The sequence below is a fragment of the Microcebus murinus genome, chromosome 4, assembly GCF_040939455.1.
Source record: "Microcebus murinus isolate Inina chromosome 4, M.murinus_Inina_mat1.0, whole genome shotgun sequence".
Classification (NCBI taxonomy): Eukaryota; Metazoa; Chordata; class Mammalia; order Primates; family Cheirogaleidae; genus Microcebus; species Microcebus murinus.
In genome coordinates, this window is record NC_134107.1 from 51,115,192 (window position 1) to 51,135,419 (window position 20,228).

The 20,228-nt window shown below is 43.2% G+C and overlaps 1 long non-coding RNA gene across 1 annotated transcript; it reads right to left on the minus strand.

Annotated features, from left to right (window-relative positions):
* Nucleotides 1–1,759: 1,759 nt before the first annotated feature.
* On the minus strand, nt 1,760–19,507 carry LOC142870471 (uncharacterized). The gene is made up of 3 exons (XR_012918840.1): nt 19,376–19,507; nt 8,596–8,702; nt 1,760–2,527 (listed from the first exon to the last, which is right to left on the minus strand). It is a non-coding gene; the product is annotated as an uncharacterized LOC142870471 (long non-coding RNA).
* Between the last annotated feature and the right edge of the window lie 721 nt (nt 19,508–20,228).

Genomic DNA, 20,228 nt, shown 5'->3' on the forward strand with positions numbered 1-20,228 from the left:
AAATTTCTCATGCCCACCCTCTCCCAGCCACTGTGTTTTCTGAACATTTCCAGCTCTGTGTCTCTCAAGCATTCCTTCCATGTGAGCATATTCTGAACGTCAGTGGGGAAGATAGTCCTCGTCCCCATAGCTGTTTTGTAATCACTCTCCTTCCTTCCATCCAAAGGTGCCCATCTCTTTGCAGATAATCCAGAGCCAGGTATCACCCATCCCACCCAAGCCCTTCTTCAGTTGGCTCTAACTTTAATTATTCATCCTCCTCTAGAGTCTGGCCTTCTGCTCAGCCCTTGTCCAGAGAGCAAGTGGAACAGATCTGGGCTAAGATCTTACTGTAGCCTTCCTGCCCTCTAATACCACCACCCCATTCCTGCCTCAAATCAGATCTGTCTAATCTCTACCCATCCTGATAATTTAGGCCTAAATGTACTACCAAATTCCTACCGGGGATGTCTGAGTATGTCAGTGAAGCCACAGTCTATGTCCTTAGTTTTGTGCAGTGTAAGGCATCCACCACTTAAGCCCTTGACCCCATCCTCCATCTCCAGAGCTGGTTGCTAAGAACTGGAGTTCCAGGGCACCCCCTGCCAGAGCCATCAACAGAATGGCCTTTGTACCAGTAGGGTCCCAGCAGAAAAAAGGTGGTATATTCATGTTAGGATCATTGATTTCTTAGATAATTTAACAGAGGGACTGTTTACAAAGGTGTGGGAGGGGTATAGGGAAACCATGAGGGTGTGCGCAGTACCCAAAGGCCAGTAACATCAGGGCCATGGCCTGCTCTGTGTCCGATAAAAGTAGGACACAGAGCAGGATTTCAACTATGTCAAAAATAAAACAAATGAAATAAAATCAGTAAAAACCTGAGCATAGAAGTTAGTGGTAGGATAATAGAGAAGAAATACCACCCTGGGTTCTGGGGAAGAAGCCCCTCGCTCAGGAGGGCCTGTCCGATTCTCCAACAGGCTGCCCACAGCCCCATTTCCTCCCAGGCCTCTGAGTGTGCTTTGATCAGTGGAAAAAAGACCATGCATAGGAATTTGGTCTTACCCAAAGGAGGAAAAGCTATGAGAGAGCTTTGGAGTGCTCTGGAATAAGAGGAATGGGAAGAAGAGAGAATATGGGCTGTGAGGAAAGAGTTTAAATAGAAAGGGGACCCCAAAACTTGGCGATAGGGCAGGGCCAAACCTGAAAACAGACAATGAAAACTTCCCTGTGGGATGGAGGGGAACGCAAACAAAATTTAAAGTCATTTTGTATTGTGTGATGTGTTGTAACACCTCCTCTTTACCCCCACATCTTCAGTAAAAACCTTCTAATATTGATATTTGGGGGAATAAATTAGAAGAGGTATTGGCAAACTGCAATATGGATTGATACAAAGGCTAATATAAAACAAAGTTACATTTCTTGCTTATATCACAAGCCAGTGCTGGTGAGGCAACTCTCCTGTGTTACTCTCCTCTGTACAGTGAGTCAGATTCGTGTCGATTCCACCTGCATTTCCACATCTGGGAGTCTTTCACTCCTGGACATATGGGAGAAGGGAGGTGGTGTGGCCAGTAACACTATTAAAGCAGTGTCTAGAAGAAAACTTATACCTTAAGTCTGTATATTAAAAAATAGAAAAGGTTAAAAACCAAGGATCTAAGTTCCCAACACAAAAAAAAACTAGAAAAAGAATAGAAAATTAACCACCAAAATATAAAAGGGAGGAATAAAGAGCAGAAATCAAAGAAATAGAAAACAAACATACAATAAAGAAAATCAGCAAATGTTTATTCTTTGAATAGATTAATACAATTAACAAACCCCTAACAAGACAAACTGAGAAAAAAGAGAGAAAAAAACCCACAAATACAAAAACCAGATTTGAAAATGAGAATATCACAACAGACCTTATAGACATTAAAAAGATAATGAGAGGATATTATAAACAACTTTATGCCAATAAATTGGCATTCTATGTGTCAACATTTATCCCAATAAATCAGAAATTTTAAGTGAAATATATGTTACTTAAAATATAATTTCCCAAACTTACCATAAAAAGAAACAAAAATTATCAATAGAATTGTATCTATCAAAGAAATTGAATCTGAAATTAAAACTCTTCCACAAAGAAAACTGTAGGCCTACTTGGTTTCACAAAAATTTAAGGAATATATAATACTGACCTAAACAAGGGTGTCCAGAAAATAGAAGAAAGAAAGGAACCATCCCAACTCATTTTATAAGGCCCACAAGACACTGATACCAAAAACTCAGACAGACGTTACAAGAAAGGAGAATCACTGGCCAACTTCTTCGGCTGGGACATTTAGAGGAGCATGTGGTGAGCCAGTTTGGCGAGCAGTAACAGTCTCCCTCACAGTCCATTCTTTGTTCATTAAATGTCCCTTTGTTCCCTTCTTCCCCAAAATAGAACAGCTTCCACTGCTCCTCATGGAAGACGATCCCGTCTGTCACTGCATGCCTCAGTCCCGTCCGTCGGGAGCAGACGTCTTCTCTTAGACTGAAGACCTGTGAACTGAAGAGACGAGTTGTCTGCCTCAAACCCACGCCAACATACAAGTGTGTGACGACAGGACAGGACTAGCATCACTGCCACTCAGAAAGGGGAAGACCGAGAGACCCGCAGTCGTCCCTGGTCCCATGTTCAATGCTGCAGCACCAATGAGCACGCCCGGTAAAGGCTGCCTAGGCTGGAGCAGGAACTCCCTCATCCACCGTTCTTTGTGGTCCTTGGCAACACCCTCTGGGGGTCCTTGGCAACACCCTCTGGTCTAGCAGACCCTTACTCTGCTAGACCACATCTAAAGATGCAGCTGAGGAGAATGTGCTCCTTAGGGCATGTGCAACTTCCTGCCTGAAGTTGCTTAAAGGCCTAAATAACAAACTCGTGCTTTTTACATGGGCTTGTGGTTTCTTTGGCAATACTGTTTCCTCAAAAATTAGCTTCTGATGATCTATTTGCATCCAGTCAGTTCCATTTGCCAATATCCACGCTCAAGGTTCCTTTTGTAAGACATGTTTTCTAATTTGCTTTATCCTTTGTCATCATGTCCCTCTACTCTCTCTTTCAATGTGACAGGCACTACCTTGAAGCTAGATGGAACAAAGGAGTACACCTTTCAGCTGATATCTATGATTCATTTTAATCAACTAGACATTTTCTTGGGCCTTTGTCATGCAAAGCCTTTTAATAAATTTCTCTCTCTCACTAGTTGGGAACCAGAAGCAGTCAGCTTTTCCAATTCTGTAGGCTTCAATATCCGGACTTTATTCCATTAATTTCTACTGGAAAATAGGTAATACTATCCTTTTCTTTAATTTTTCAAAATTGAGATATAATTCATATACCATAACATTCGCTGTTTTTAAAGTGTACAATTCAGTGGGTTTTAGTATATTCACAAAGTTGTGGAACCATCACCACTACCTAATCTCAGAACATTATCACCAGCCAAAAAAGAAACCTTGTAACCATTAGCAGACACTCCTCATTTCCCACTCCCCCAAATCTTTGGAAACTATTAATCTGCTATCTTTCTCTACGGATTTATCTATTTTAGACATTTCAGATAAAAGAAATCATACAATATGTAGCCTTTGTGTCTGATTTCTTTTACTTAGCTTAATGTTTTAATGGTTCATCCATGTTGTAACATGAATCAGTACTTCATTTCTTTTTATGGCTAAATAATATTCCATTGTATGGATATACCATATTTGTTTATCTATTCATCTATTGATAGACATGTGGGTTGTTTCAACTTTTGGGCTATTATGAATGATTCTGCCTTGAATATTTGTGTGCAAGTTTTATGTGGCTATATGTTTTATTGCTCTTGGATAAACACCTAAGAGTAGAATTGGTGGGTCATATAGGAACTCTATGTTTAACTTTTTTTTTTTTCTTTTTTTTGAGACATGGTGATCTGTTGCACAGGGTAGAGTGCAGTGGCATCATCATAGCTCACTGTAGCCTTGAACTCCTGGGCTCAAATAATCTTACTGTCTCAGCCTCCTGAGTAGCTGGGACTACAGGTATGTGACACCACATCCAGCTGATTTTTTATTTTTTGTAGAGACAGGATCTTGCTATGTTGCCCAGGCTTATCTCAAACTCCTGACCTCAAGCGATCCTCCCACCTCAGCCTCCCAAAATGCTAGGATTACAGGCATGAGCCATCACACTTGACCTGTGTTTAACATTTTTGAGGAACTTTCAAATTGTTTTCCAAAGTGGCCACACCATATGACATTCCTACCAGCAATGTATGAGGTTTCCAATTTCTCCATGTCCTCACCAGCACTTGTCATTGTCTCTATTTGACTAAAGCCATGTTAATAGATAGGAAGTGGCATCTCATTGTGGGTTTGATTTGCATTTCCCTAATGACTAATGGTGTTGAGCATCTTTTTACATGCTTATTGTCCATTCGTATATCATATTTGGAGAAATGTATATCAAATCCTTTGCCTGTTTAAAAATTAGGTTATTTTTCTTCTTATTGTTGAGCTATAATACTTACTTATATATTCCAGATAATAGACCTTTATCAGATATATGTGACTTGCAAATATTTTCTCCTATTCTCTGAATTATCTTTTCACTTTCTTCATAGCATTAATTTTAATGAAGTCTTTTTTTATTTTGTAGCTTGTGTTTTTGGCATCATATGTAAGAAATCATTGCACAATCCAAAGCCATGAAGATTTATAACTATGTTTTCTTCTAAGAGTATTATAGTTTTAGCTCTTAAATTTAGTTTGGTACATTCTGAGTTATTTTTTGTAAACAGTGTAAGGCAGTGATCCAGCTTCATTCTTTTGCATGGATACTCAGTTTTCCCAGCTCCACTTGTTGAGGACACTATTTGTTCTCCATTGAATGGTCTTGGCACTATTGTCAAAAATCCATTGTCTATAAATATGTGGGCTGATTTCTGGTTCAATTCTGTTCCATTGTCCATATGTCTATCCTTATGCCAATACCACACTATCTTGATTATTAGAGTTTTATAGTAAGTTTTGAAAATGTGAATCCTTCAACTTTGTTCTTCTTTCTCAATATTTCTTTGACTATTCTGGATCTCCTGAATTACCACACGAATTTTGTTATTAGCTTGTCAATTTCTGTAAAAGTCCAGTTGGGATTTTGATAGGGATTGTGTTGATACAGATCAATTTGGGTAGTACTGCCATCTTAAAATGTTAAATCTTCAAATTCATGAATATGAGATGTCTTTCCATTTAAGGCTTCTCTAATTTCTTTCAACATTATTTCATCATTTTCAGCATATAAGTGTTGTTTCTTTCATTAAATTTATCCCTAAATATTTCATTCTTTTTGATGTTGCTATAAATGGAATTGGTTTCTTAATTTCATTTTCAGATTGTTCATTGCTAGCATATAAAAATATAATCAATTTTGTATATTAACCTTACATCTTGCAACCTTGCTGAACTCATTAATAGCTCAATCAGTTTTTTGTAGATTCCTCTGGATTTTCTATATTCAAGAATATAGAAAAATAGAGATCATTTTATTTCTTCCTTTGAAGTCTGGATGACTTTAATTTCATTTTCTTGATTAAGTCCCCTTACTAGAACCTACAGTATAATGTTGAGTAGAAATGACAACAATGGACATCCTGGTTTTATTCCTGATCTTAGGAGGAAAGCTTTCAATCTTGTACCATTAAGTATGATGTTAGCTGTGGGTTTTTTGTAGATGCTTTTGAGCAGATTGAGAAAGTTCCCTTCTATTCCTAGTTTGTTGGGTATTTTGATCATCAGAGGGTATTGAATTATATCCAATGTTTTTTCTGCATCTATTGAGATAATGTGGTTTTGTCCTTTATCCTATTAATATATTACTTTTATCAATTTTGGTATGTTGATCCAATCTTATATTCCTGGAATAAGTCCCACTTAATCATAGTGTATAATATTTTTTACACATTGCTAAATTCAGTTTGCCAGTATTTTTTTTTTTTTTTTTTTTTTTTTTTTTGAGACAGAGTCTCGCTTTGTTGCCCAGGCTAGAGTGAGTGCCGTGGCGTCAGCCTAGCTCACAGCAACCTCAAACTCCTGGGCTCGAGTGATCCTTCTGCCTCAGCCTCCTGGGTAGCTGGGACTACAGGCATGTGCCACCATGCCCGGCCAATTTTCTTTATATATATATCAGTTGGCCAATTAATTTCTTTCTATTTATAGTAGAGACGGGGTCTCGCTCTTGCTCAGGCTGGTTTTGAACTCCTGACCTTGAGCAATCCGCCCGCCTCGGCCTCCCAAGAGCTAGGATTACAGGCGTGAGCCACAGCGCCCGGCCAGTTTGCCAGTATTTTGATGAGGATTTTGATAAGGGATATTGGTCTCTACTTGCAATATTGTATTCTGCCTTTGATATCAGAGTCTTATTGGTCTTATAGAATGATTTAGAAAATGTTCCCTCCTCTTATATTTTTGGAAGTATTTGTGAAGTATTGGGGTTAACTATTCCCTGAATTTTATATAGAATTCACCAGTGAGGTCATTTGTCCTCTGCTTTTCTTTGTTGCAAGTATTTTGATTACTTATTCAATATCATTACTTGTTATAGGTCTGTTCTAATTTTCTATTTCTTCTTGAGTCACTTTCAGTAGTCTGTCTTTCTAGGAATTTGTTCATTTCACCTAGATTATATAATGCAATGTCATGCAAGTGTTCATAGTATTCCCTTTATTCCTTTGTAATTTTGTAAGGTCAGTAATAACTTCCCCTCTTTCATTCCTGATTTTTAGTAATTTGATACTTCTGTCTTTTTTTTTTCTTTTGTGTAGTCAGTCAAGGTAAAGACTTGTCAATTTTTTGGTCTCTTCAAAGAACTAACTTTTGGTTTTGTTGATTTTCTATATTGTTTCTCTATTTATATTTCATTTATTTCTGCCTAATCTTTATTATTTCCTTCCTTTTTCTTGCATTCAGTTTAGTTTGCTCTTCTTTTTCTAGTTACTTAAGGTAGAAGTTTAGGTTACTGATTTGAGATCTTTCTGCTTTTTCAATGTAAGTATGTACAGCTATAAATTTCGTCTAAGCACTGCTTTGGTTGCAACCCATAAGTTTTGGTATATTATGTTTTCATTTTCATTCATCCTGAAGGATTTTCTTATTTCCTTTGTGATTTCTTCTTTCACTCATTGATTATTAAGAAGGGTTGTTTAATCTTCATAAAGTTTTGAATTTCCTTCTGTTGTTGATTTCTAATTTCATTCCATTGTGGTTAAGGAACATACTTTGTATTATTTCAAACCTTTTTAAATTTACTGAGACTTGTTTAATGACCTAATATATGTTCTATCTTGGATTTGCATTTGAGAAGAATGTATATTCTGATGTCATTGGGTGGAGGGTTCTATTGCTGTCTCTTAGGTCTAGTCTTTTTATATAATTATTCAATTCTCTACTTCCTTTTTGATCTTCTGTGTAACTGTTCTGTTTTTGGTTTTGGTTTTGGTTTTTTTTGAGACAGAGTCTCGCTTCGTTGCCCAGGCTAGAGTGAGTGCCCTGGTGTTAGCCTAGCTCACAGCAACCTCAAACTCCTGGGCTCAAGCAATCCTGCTGCCTCAGCCTCTGGAGTAGCTGGGACTACAGGCATGCACCACCATGCTCGGCTAATTTTTTCTATATATATTAGTTGGCCAATTAATTTATTTCTATTTATAGTAGAGATGGGGTCTCGCTCTTGCTCAGGCTGGTTTCAAACTCCTGGCCTGAGCAATCCGCCTGCCTTGGCCTCCCAGAGTGCTAGTATTACAGGCGTGAGCCACTGCACCCAGCCCTGTGTAACTGTTCTATCCATTATTCAAAGTGGGGTATTGAAGTCTACAACTATTATTGTAGTACTGTTTATTTATTCAATTCTGTTAGTTTTTGCTTCACATAATTTGGGGCTCTGTTGCTAGATGTGTATAACATTATAATTTTTATATCTTCTTGATGAATTGATTCTTTTATAATTATAAAAATATTCTTTGTCCCTAGTAGCAATTTTTGTCTTAAACTCTATTTTGTCTGATATTACTATAGTCACTCCAGCTTTCTTTTGGTTACTGTTTGCATGGCATATCTTTTTCCATCCTTTTACTTTGACCTGTTTCTGTCTTTGAATCTAACCTGTATCTTCTGTATACAGCATATACTTAGATCATTTTTTTATCCCTTCTGCAAGTCTCTGGCCAATTTCATTCTGATCTCATCTTTTCCTTGTTATATTTGACAAATGCAGCAATGGTAGCCAACAAATACTACTAATGTTCTGTTTTCGATCTCTTCTCCTAGAGATGCCATATATAAGGAAACATGGAGTCTGCCTCCCAAGTTAGATCAGTTGATAATGTTTTGGCACAACATAACATATGTTGACATATTTCTGGTTTTTCTCTCAGCCTGCCACAGACCATTAAGCTGTTATAGCAATGCCCTACTTCAATGTATGAATATCTGTCTTAGTATAGAATTTATATTAGTCAGAGTATAGTAAAATAGACTGTAGTAATAAAGAAGCTCAAAATTCTAAGTGGTCTAACCCAACAAAGGTTTATTTCTCACTTGTGTCACCATTCAGTGCAGGTCAAGTACCTCTCTTGTGTGGCTCTCTCCAATTGGTAACAGGCTGTTTACATCTTGCAACTTAGTCATTTCAGAGCTCTTCACTTCTGGAACCATAGAAAGGAGAGAGGAAGAGTGGCTGATGTGTGGGGGTTTATTTCCAGGATTGAAAATGTCACATATTATTCTGCTCATATCTAGTGGGCCAGATCAGTCATGTGGCTCCAACTCAACTGCAATGGAAATGGGAACTTCATAGGAACACATTGATATTTGGTGATCACTAGTAGTCTCTACCACATTCCTATTCCATAAACATATCAGAATTTCACCTTTGAAATGGGACAAGGATAGCTAGAATCCACTATTTTATGAATACAGCCACCCAGGGAACTAAGAGTCATCATGGTTAAGTGGTATTGGCTCTGGAACCAGTCTGTCTGGGGTCAAATCTTGGATCTGTGACTTATTAATGATGTCACGTCAGCCACCAGACTTAAGCCCTATAAGCTTCAGTTTCCTCATCTGTAAAGTGAGGGTTAAATATTACCTCCCTCCTAGGTATATTGTCAAGATGAAGTGAGACAATCCATGTAAAACAGTGCAGTACCTAGCACACTAAATGTATAATAGATATAACCTATTATTAGCAAAAGAGCTGGAAAATAATGCCACAGAAAATAAAACCATACACATAATATTATTGTCAATGAGATTTCCCTCTAAGTGCCTGATTGGAAGTGCTCTTTTCTGGGGGCTCCAAGCACTGGCAGGAAAGTGCATGGCCAGATAGATGAGGTGCTAATGGGCCTTTTTTTATGAGGTGAACAAGCATCTGATAACAGTATTAGCTCTCACAAGTTCATGATCCAGGCCTGAGAATGCTCCCAGAGGACTGAGAGAAGAGAGGCTTAATTGAAGTACAATTTAAATCTCCATCACATCCCACACACAGGAGAGGAGAACTGCCTGCATGGTGGCAAGAAGTTTAGACTCTACTTTGGCTGCCTCCAATATTCCAAACCACATGTATCTGCAAATCCTGGGTGGGTGGGTTGGGGGGACATGGAGGGCCTAGAGGGAAACCAGCAAATTTGAGTCTTTCAGTACCATTCTAAGGATCTGGACCAAGGGCTCTTGTTGCTGCTACACATATGAGGTTACTAGAGGACCAGTGAGATAAAGTCACTCATCTGAGGTATGTTCAGTAAATCCGATGTCTGAATTCAGGGTCTTCATCTGAGAGGTGATAGAGCATAGTGGTTAGGAGCACAGGTTCCAGAGTTAGACTGAGTTCAAATCCCAACTCTTCTCCTGAATTGACTGTGTCAATCTAAAGAAGTCACTGACTCCTCCAAACATTGAATTATTCCTCCATAAACTGGAGTTGACATTATTGTGCTGGCTGTCTTCTATCTGCCCCTCCATATGCTCTCCCCACCCTTCCCCACACTGACCTGTCCCGGCAGACTGGCCTGTGTGACCGTGTCAAGAGACTGCTTTGCCCTCTGGCTTCTGGTTGCATCCAAGAAATGGGAGGGTGGGAGGAGAGTGAAATCTCGGAAGGCTACTCTCAGGCAGGCTTCTCCTTACAGCTCTCTCCACAGGTTCCAGAAGCCACTACGTCCTCTTTCTCCCTCAGGTCTTTGATGGTAACAGCTCCCACTGTCACTAGCCCCAAGATGCTGCATATCCCTGTTTCTGTCCCTAAACTTTTCTCACTTAATCCCCTTATCAAATATTCTTCAATTACCCACATTTGAGTGTGCCAGGACCCTCACTGATACAACTAAGTGCTTATAGTGATCATCCTTTGGGTGATCAATCAGTTCACAGTGATTCTGTTTCTCTAAGAATAGCTCCAATAGAAAGGCTTCAACATAACTGGTCCACGTATAGATACCCAACCCAAGATAAAGCCAATCAGAGTCTCTCTCCAGGAGTATGCCATTTGGAACAGAGAGATAATAGAGACTAGGACCAGCTAGGACTGTACCAAGTTTACTTCCAAATCCACCTTCTAAGGAGATGAAATCAGACAAGAATGGGTTCCTGCCCATCCCAAGATTTGATACTTCAACTCCCCCTCTGAAAGTGTATTCATGAGATATTCTATTATCCTTTCAATACATTTCTTCTTTGCTTAACTACCTAGATATGGTTTCTATTGCTTAAAATCTAAAGAACTTCAATGAACTCAGCACCTCATAGAATTTTTACGAGATCTATGTAGGGTGTTTTGCAAAGTGCTTGGTGTATGCCAAGCTCACAGTAATGTTTAGCATTTATTATCTGTAAAAATGGAGCTAATAATTGTCTCATAGGTTTTGTGAAAATTAAGCGTTTCCATGCAGTGCCTACTAAATCCTGACAGGCTCCCATAGTACTCAGATCTGGGAAGTTAGGTAGAGGTTCTGAGTAAATCTCCATTGGTTCTAATGTCCTGCAAGAAAGATAATATGAACAATGCCTGAGACTGATTCAGTCCTAGACTGGTCATGTTATCTGGTCTGCTTATGTTTTCTCTCTTGGAAACTGTGCTGGCCCCATTCAAAGAAGACTTGTGGGACTGTCAGCCAAGTCATGAGCAGGAACAAGGAAAAATGATCAAGCTAGCCAGACAGAGTACCCCTCCGCTGGACACAGGGTTGCCCAAGACACACAAGCAAGGACCAACTGGAGTCCTCTGAGGAATGGGTAGGTTAACAGGAGGAGTCTCTCTTCTTCTGAGGCCATAAGCTTACGGATTCTGAAAGCTGGGAGTTTCTGGGATTCTTTCAAGATGTGGGGAAGTGTGCTAGAAAAGAAATTCAACATAGAGGAAAGCAGGCCCAAGATATAGAAGAAAAGAGAGAAACAGATTCCTGGCAAAATTTTGGGTTTCTTGAGCCAGCTACGCCTAAAGTTGAAACCTGGAGTTTTCGGTTATGAGAGCCAACAAATACATTCCTTTTTTGTCTAGGCTGATTTGAGATGGATCCCTGTTATCTGCAACTGAAATAGTCCTATCTATTATACAAGTTTTTTTCTAAAAAGTTTAGACACTGTCAGAGTTATTTCCTTTGTCTTAATAAAAGCCCTGGGAAATGAATAGGTATAAAAATTTTCTTCCCATTTTTCTGGTAGAAAAAACCAGTATGTGAAGAAACTTATCCAAATATACAGAGCAACTCAATCTGCCAAATCGACCAACAGGTTAGGGTCCTGTCATGGCCACATTATGGCTTTCACGAGCCCCAGATGCTTTTGTCTTCATGAGCTCCTTCCTCCATAAAGTAATATTTAAAATCATATCTTATGAATGTCCTCGCATTGGTGTGAGGACAAATATAATCCAGTCTGGGTTCATTCTTTTTTTTTTTGAGACAGAGTCTCACTTTGTTGCCCAGGCTAGAGTGAGTGCCATGGCGTCAGCCTAGCTCACAGCAACCTCAAACTCCTGGGCTCAAGCAATCTGCCTGCCTCAGCCTCCCAGAGCGCTAGGATTACAGGTGTGAGCCACCGCACCTAGCCTGGGTTCATTCTTACATATTATTTTTATATTCACTTTTTTCTGGTTTTAAAATCAATTAGAATTAAAACTTTTTCATAGGCCCTGGACCCTAATGTGCCTTAGGGATACGTTGGCCCTGAGTCTTGTTTGCAAAAGAAAATAGAAGAAAGTATGGAAATGAGATAATGCATGCAAACATACTTAGGTGCTCTGTTGACCTTAAGTCACTGAACAAATAAATGTAAGGACCAGTATTACTAAAGGGGTGCTCTCAGGAGGGTAATGTACATGTGTGGTCTATAGATGTCATGAAATGCTTCCAAGCCAAAACCCCAAGTGGCTACAGATCGAGGACACTTGTTGGTAGGGGACCAGAAGGATGGGGAGTCGATGACTTTTGGCAGCACGGAGCCTCTTGCAGGCCAGCATGCACCCCTGCCTACCAGCTCCGCTCCCATGACACGGCCCAGCATGTGGCACAGGCAGGGGGAAAAGCCAATCCTGGGCACAGCCGGAGGCTCGAGGCTGATGGAGACACTCAGATATGTCTGGGACCTGCTCTTCAACTGAAGCCAGCTAGAGGGATCAGAGCCAAGGTGGAGCTTTGGCAACAAAGCTGGAAAGAGAGATTTTATCCAGGTGGGATAGGTAGAATAGAGCCAGCAGCATGGACCAAATGTCAGGTGTAAAAGTAAAATGAAGCCAAACATGGAACCACGTCAGGTCAGAAACTGGAGGGATCAGGAACAAGCCAGAACACAGTGTGCAGAGTGGTCAGGTGAACTTCAGGTCCAAAGCTGTGAACCAAAGAGTATGGGGGTCAGTTTTAGTGTCCTGGCTCTGTAGCCCAAAGGGAGTCCCTGGTATCTTACAGAGCCCACGAGAGCCAGAAAAACTGGATGAAAATAAACCTCCTCAAAAACATTAACGGCTGAAGATTTTTTCCTTTGCTGTGAACTTTGAGCAGCTGATGATGGAGAAACCGAGACTTCCCCGCTATGGACATAAGCCCCATTTTAAGGAAGCAAACCGTTCCAGTGCAGACAATGTGGTTTGCAGAGCTTGAGATGCAGAAGAGGATTAAGAAACAAAACCAGGCCAAACAATGAAAGAAGAGGATGCCGACAGAATCCGGACAGAGATAATCTACTCGCCACATCTGGTCACAGTCGGCACAGTCCCCCGGAGAAGAGGGATTAGCATCGATCACTGAACAGCACCTCATCCTCTTTGCGGTGACTTGTGTATATATGTTTGTTTGAGTCCACTTGTGTAGCCCTCTTCTACTGGCAGCTCAGTCGCTCTAGCCTGACTTCCGTGTTGTCATTCTCTTTACAGAGTTCAGGAGAAAGCCCCTCTGCGTTAATAAGAGACACCTGGTTGCTATGGAAAGACACCTAGGCCAGGTAGATTCCAACGGGCAGATCTTGATGCCCAGATGAAGCCAGTAACCACTGCCCCCACCCCCTTAGAAACTGTCAAACAAGCCAGAACATTAGAGAACGTGGCCTGAACACGCAACATTGCTGTGTAGGCGTGCCACATATTACATACGCACATGGGTTAATTAAGAAGCAAGGTCTGGACTAAGGACTGGGTCAGATGTGAAGGGGCCCGAGAAACAGCAAGGACTCAAATCACGGAGAACGTTACCTGGGGACCCGACAGCCGACTGTGCTGTAAAGTCAATAGGAACGTGTTGCCGGGAGACACCAAGTCCCTGCAAGATGACTGAGCATTTTCCTCGTGCTGCCTCTTTCCTGAGGAGCTAAAGGAGTGGCCATCACAGCCCAGGATGCAGGCATGTCAGGAGGCAGGTGGGAGCCCCCCTGGAAGCCACCGCCAGGGCATGGCAGGCTCCTGCCCTCCTCAGCACAGCTTGCTCAGTTTGCTCAGAGCCTGCCCTGGGCGGTGGGCAGTGGAGGAGGATGCTGAGGTTTCAAGAGCGCAGCCCACGCCAGCCTTCCTTAGTTCTGTAAAAATCCCACAGAGTGCTTTGGTCCCCCTGGAGCCTCAGATCACTCACAAAGGAAATATTCTCAGACACCCTGCTTCCCTCTTTCCACTCTTCAAAAGGTTAAAGTTTTATCTCTCCCTCTCTTTTTTGTAAATATGTTGCTATTTTTATTTTTTCCCCCCAAACAAAAAACTTCAATAACCACAGGGAAACACAAAGGAAATGAAACTGTGATAAATAGTCATTTCCCAGACTCCAGCCCAATCTCCTGGGGAGAATTTGTGTCTTAATATCTGATCTGTGCTATAGACCATGGATTTTAGTTTTCACTTGGAGGCAAAATGGGCTTCTTTTAACCTTTCTCTTTAAAAAGAGCCGCACAGGAACATCCTGTGTGTCATACTCCAGGACTGTCCAAAGGAGAGCTGGAAGTCAGCACCAGGTGCAAATGACACACGTCCTCCGCTCTGCTGGTCTCAGCCCCTCCCAGATGTTCTGAGTCCCGCTGCTCACCACTGCACTTGATGGAGCTGGCAGAGCACATGGAAAATTACCCAGAAACTGGGGGGGGGGGGGAGTTACACAGAAAGTTACAGAACGTCACAATGGAAAAGCTGTGCTCCTTGGGGCAGAGGAATAGAGCGAAATCTTTGCAAACAGAGACATCAGCTGCACCTTCGCTGAGCCCTGCCACGCTGCCCCACCCACTGCCCCAGGCATCACCCCTACCCTTCAGTTCCTGCCCGCTGGCCCTTTAGAAATTGGCAGACTCCGTGTCACACCGTGGCCTAGACTAAAGCAAAAGTTCAAGAGACGTGTTGAGGGATGCCTGTTCTGCCCACATCCCTTTCTCTGGGGACAGTCCCTGCTCCTAATCCCTTTAGCTCAATTGCTCATTCATTCATTTATTGCACAGATATTTATTGAACACCTTCTGCATTCCAAGTACTATGGTGGGTGAAGATATGAAAAACGAGCAATACAGACAAGGGCCCTTCCCCACATAGTCCATTGTTTAACGGGGAGAGTTAGATGATATGCAAGAAAATATTAACAAATAAATGAATAAGATAATTTGGGGTAATGATACCTATTATGAGTTTTTTTTTTTAAAACACAAGCAAAACAAAGTAATGTCCTAGAGAGTGATTTGGGAGAAAGGGTGCCTGCTCTAAACAGAATAGACTAAGAAAGCCTCTCTGAAGACGAGAATGTGAGCTTACACCTGAATGATGAGTCGTTGTGCCTGCAATACACATTGTGGGCAGAAGGGCAAGTGTAAAGGCCCTGGGGTAGGAATTGGACAGCAACAGAAAGGCCGGTGTGACTGAGGCCTATAAAACAAGAGAGGGGCCGGGCGCTGTGGCTCACGCCTGTAATCCTAGCTCTTGGGAGGCCGAGGCGGGCGGATTGCTCAAGGTCAGGAGTTCAAAACCAGCCTGAGCAAGAGCGAGACCCCGTCTCTACTATAAATAGAAGGAAATTAATTGGCCAACTGATATATATATAAAAAATTAGCCGGGCATGGTGGCGCATGCCTATAGTCCCAGCTACTCGGGAGGCTGAGGCAGGAGGATCACTGAGCCCAGGAGATTGAGGTTGCTGTGAGCTAGGCTGACGCCACGGTACTCACTCTAGCCTGGACAACAAAGCGAGACTCTGTCTCAAAAAAAAAAAAAAAATAAAACAAGAGAGGGTGGTGAAAGGAGTTCACAGAGGATCAGAGGCACATGCTCTGCCAAGGGAGTTTGGATTCCATTTTAAGGGCAATCACTGGAGAATTTTAAACAAGGGAGTAGCATAACATGACAGGTATTTTTAATGGAATCATTTTGACTACCGTGTGGAAGGTAGATCATAGGCATGGAGGGTAATGGTGGAAGCAGAGACACCAGGCAGGAGGCAATTGGAATGGTCCGGGCAAGACAGGATGGTGGCTGTGACTGGAGAAGCCAGCAGTAGGGATGCAGAGAAGTGGACGCGTGGACGACACGTCACGGAGGCACTGGCAGGGCTTGCGGACATAGTAGACACATGGGGAGAAGGAAAGAGCAGAGTGAGGCATGTCCCTAGGTTTTGTCCCTTACCTACTGGGTATGTAAGCATGACATTTACTTGGATGGAGAACACTAAGAAGGAACAGATTTGGGGGTGGAAATCAGGAGTCCTGATTTACCTAAGTTAAGTTTGAGATGCCTATTAGGTCGTGGTAGGTGGTTGAACATATCAGTGCTAGAGATAAATACGTAGGAGTCGTTGACATATAGAAGGTATTTAAAGCCCTAGGACTAGATGAGATCAGCTAGGGAAAGTGGAGAGAGAGAAGGGGGGAAGAGGACCAAGGAAAGAGTCCATGGGAATTCCCAGAAGAGGAGAAGTAGCGGAAGAGAGTGAAGAGTGGCCAGCGGGTGTCGCAGACACATCAGAAGAATGTGTTTCCGTGAAGGTTGAAAGAGGCAAGTTCTCCAGGAAGAATGGGGTGGCCAAGTATGTGGAATGCTGCTGAGAGTCTGTGTATTGTAAAGACAGTGAAGTGACCATTAGATTTGGCGACATGGTGCATCTCCTTGACAAGAACAGTTTCAAAGGACTGATGGAGACGAAAGAATGTGTTGAACGTGACTGGGACCTCCAGTGAAGCATGGGGGTGGGGGTTAAACATGTGTATCCATTGCCTCCTGACACTCACTAAAGTCGAAGTAATGACATTTTTTTTTAAGAGAGTGAGCCCACAGAACAAAGAGAATGACATGATGGTAACAGAGGACAAGAGAAGTCAATGATTGTTGGAAGAGGTAAGATGCTGGATAGTGGAAACTAACTTAGCAAAACAAAGAAAGTTGAAACCAAAGCAACTGCAAAGAGAGATGCCACAAGAAGCAAGCTGGCTGCAAACACCAACCCCATGGAGGCTCAGGACTTGGAGCAAGGGTGAGAACAGGGCAGAGGTCTTTATAAAGAACCATCACTGCCCTAGAGCCCCTCCCCCACTGCACTGCCTGAAAACTATTTTGGCAGAAAATAGATGGTCTTGTCTCCAGAGAGACTCGGGGACAAGCAATACCTGGCACAGGGGATGGTGAAGGTGAGGCACTGTGACAGAAGCAGGGATAGTAAGTAAAATTTACACATGGCATGATGAGACTCCCACCTCCCCCAGCCAGCCGCCAGCCCTCTCTCTGCAGAGGACGGTGGGCGGGGAGTGGGGGGGCGGGGAGGTACTGTGGGGCACTCCCACCCCAGGCGGGTAACCGAGTCAGCTGTGCGCAGGCAGAGGAAGCCAGTTGAGACAAAAGGAGAGAGACAGCAGCAAAGATGATAGCCACTGCTTCTCCTGGGACATGGGGACAGTTGGGTGCTGGCCAAAGGGGCTGCAGACTACTCCTTCCCCAGGGACTTTAGGATGTCCAGGAAGAGCTCAACCACAGATCTGAAGGTTCTGGAAAGGCCAGCAGTGACCCTGCATCATAGAAGGCAGATACTGCTACACAAGGCAGTATTTTGCGTAGCTCCCACATGGTACAGATAGGGACGGTAAGCCCGAAGGGGTTAAACAATGTGCCTAAAGTATGAATAAAATATTCATACTCGCCTGAATATGCCTCTGAAATGTAAGACTTCTCTCCAGGCTCCCTATTCCCTTAAATATTCGTGCAAATTTCACTTTTTATTCCTATTTGTATATTTATTTTAATATAAACATATACACATCTGTGGTATTTCCCAATGTTCACATCAAGTTGATGCTATGGGTAAAGGATTCATATTTAGCCTAACTTTGCTTGTCTTTAGCATAGCCTGATGCTAGAAGGCCTCCTTTTAATGCCCTTTGCGAAGAAAAGAACAAATGTGTTAAAGATGAAAGCAGCAGTGACAGCTCGAGCCAGTGCCACAGAGGGCCACGCTGTGGAGGTTCTGCCCACCAACTTCCTAAGGCCTCACCTGTGCCTCACTCAATCCACAAAATACTGGGCCCCAGAGAGATCCCCTGCCTGCCACCTGAAGTTGCCCTTTCCCACAGCAGTTATTCTCTGGAGCTTACAGCAGAGGAAACCTGAGAGTTGCAATTCCCTCTTGAAGAAGCCTGGGGAGGTGAGAGCCTGGGTCTCCAAGGCTCCAGGAATTAGTCCCCAGGGATGCTGCAGGAGCTCTCACACGCCTGCTGTGCTCTCCCCGGGGAGACGTGGGAGGCAGCCAGCTTCTCTCCCTCCTCCCCAGGAGGGGAGGGCCCCACCGGAACCCCAGGGCCAGGCTAGGACATAAATCTCACTCCCCCTGCTCTCCACTTCCTGCTCTCTGCACCTGCCCCACATCAGTGCTCCTGCCAAAGTCCCTTTCTGTAACTCTGACCTCGTCCCTGACCTTGTGATGTTACAGGACTCCCTCCTTGGTCCCCATCCCACTCCACCCCCTGGATTCCCTGTTAGTAAACATGACAGAATGTTCTGGAGTGCAGCAATAGGCAGGCATCCTTGGTGGCAGAGGGCCCCTGAGGACATAGCAGTAAGGGCTGGCTGCAGCTCCCAATTTCCAGCCAGGCCTGGGCAGATCCCACTAGTGAGCTGCTGATTCACTTCTGGCCAGCAAACATTATCAAGGCCCACTGTGGGCCCTGTACCAGGTCCAGGAGGGCGAGCAGGAAGCACCAGCATGGCCCAGACGCTGGCTGGGGGTGGGGCACGCCTAAGAACCCACTATTACAATCTGTTGGCTGCACAGAGAAGATGGTTGGTGAATGGAGAAGGGAAGAGGGGGTTAGGGAAGGGATCAAAGAAGAAATCAGGGAGGCCAGCTACCTATGGCCACTCCCCCCCTGCCCTGTAGCTGGACTCTGGAGGCTGGCTCCCAGCAGGATGTCGTTAGGAGGCAGCCCAGCAAGTAGAGCCACCTGGGCCTGGGCAGGGGAACATTGGAAAGAACTATGGCTATTATCCAGTTTAGCTATTCCTAAGCCAAACTGCCGTTATCCCTCACTCAATTCACAGTGGGCCCAGGAGAGCCCCCCAAGTGACCAGGGTGGGAGGGCCAGGAGCTGTCCAATAGCACCACCCTGAGGTACCAATTCCTGATTTCAGCAGAAACCTCCAGGAGCAGAGCCACAAAGACTGTGTGTGTTGTAACAAGGAGGAGGAGAGAAAAAGGAAAGGAAGGATCCAGGGATGCAGAATGAGTGAGGCATGGGGCTCAGGAGGGAGAAGATGGCAAGCAAGGAGCAAAGCTGGCTGTGGACACCTGCGAGCACAGGCCACGCTGCAGGTGTGCGGTGTTAAGCATCATGCATGGCCAGAGGCAGGCCCGATCCCAGCCCTTCCCAAAGGGCATGCGCTTACCTGGCTGCCTGCTCTGGGTACCAGGGGAAGTGACCGCAACGCACCTTTGATCCACTGTCGCATTGGCTCCTGATAGTGGAGGGGCTCCACCGTGGACTTTATTCAGGTCGTCACCCCACACACAGCTTCTTGTAGACCTCAAAACCACAAAATTTGATTATTCATAACGCTTGGTTGCTAACACATTTTTATGTTAATTTATGGCCTCTTACTATTTTACTTATGTCATGCCTAATGATTTCTGTATTTGAAAGTCAAATTCAAATTACTGAAAGTCAAACAGTACATTTGTATTCTGGATAGGGGTTGTACTGAGAAAGCTAAAATATATTAGCTCTTCCAGGAGCTGAGGAAACCTCTGGGTTCCCTCCGAAACATACAGGAACTGAGAACATCCCAGAAAAGCTGGACGCCATGGCTTCTTTATGCCAAAACGCAGAATTCCAAGAACCACCCCTTTTCGGAAGCTCTCCACCCTCGGGAACCCCATGCAAACGCACATCTCTAAACCAGGGGTTGGCAAACTCTGCCCCTCTAGCCAAACGAGGCCCACCACCCATTTTGTAAGGCTTATGAACTAAGAATGGCCTTTACATTTTTTAATGGTTGAGAAAAAAATCAAAATTACATGAATTCAAATTTCAACACCCATAAATGAAGTTGCATTGGAAGAAAGCCCCCTTCATTCATTCACACATCGTCTTTGGCTGCTTTCACACCACAAAGGCAGAGTCGAGTAGTTGCAACAGAGACTAGCATGACCTCATAAGCCTAAGATCTACCTACCCTATACAGAAAAATTTGCCAGCACTTGCTAAGCTCAGACCCCTATGTCTGACCACTCTCATGCCTC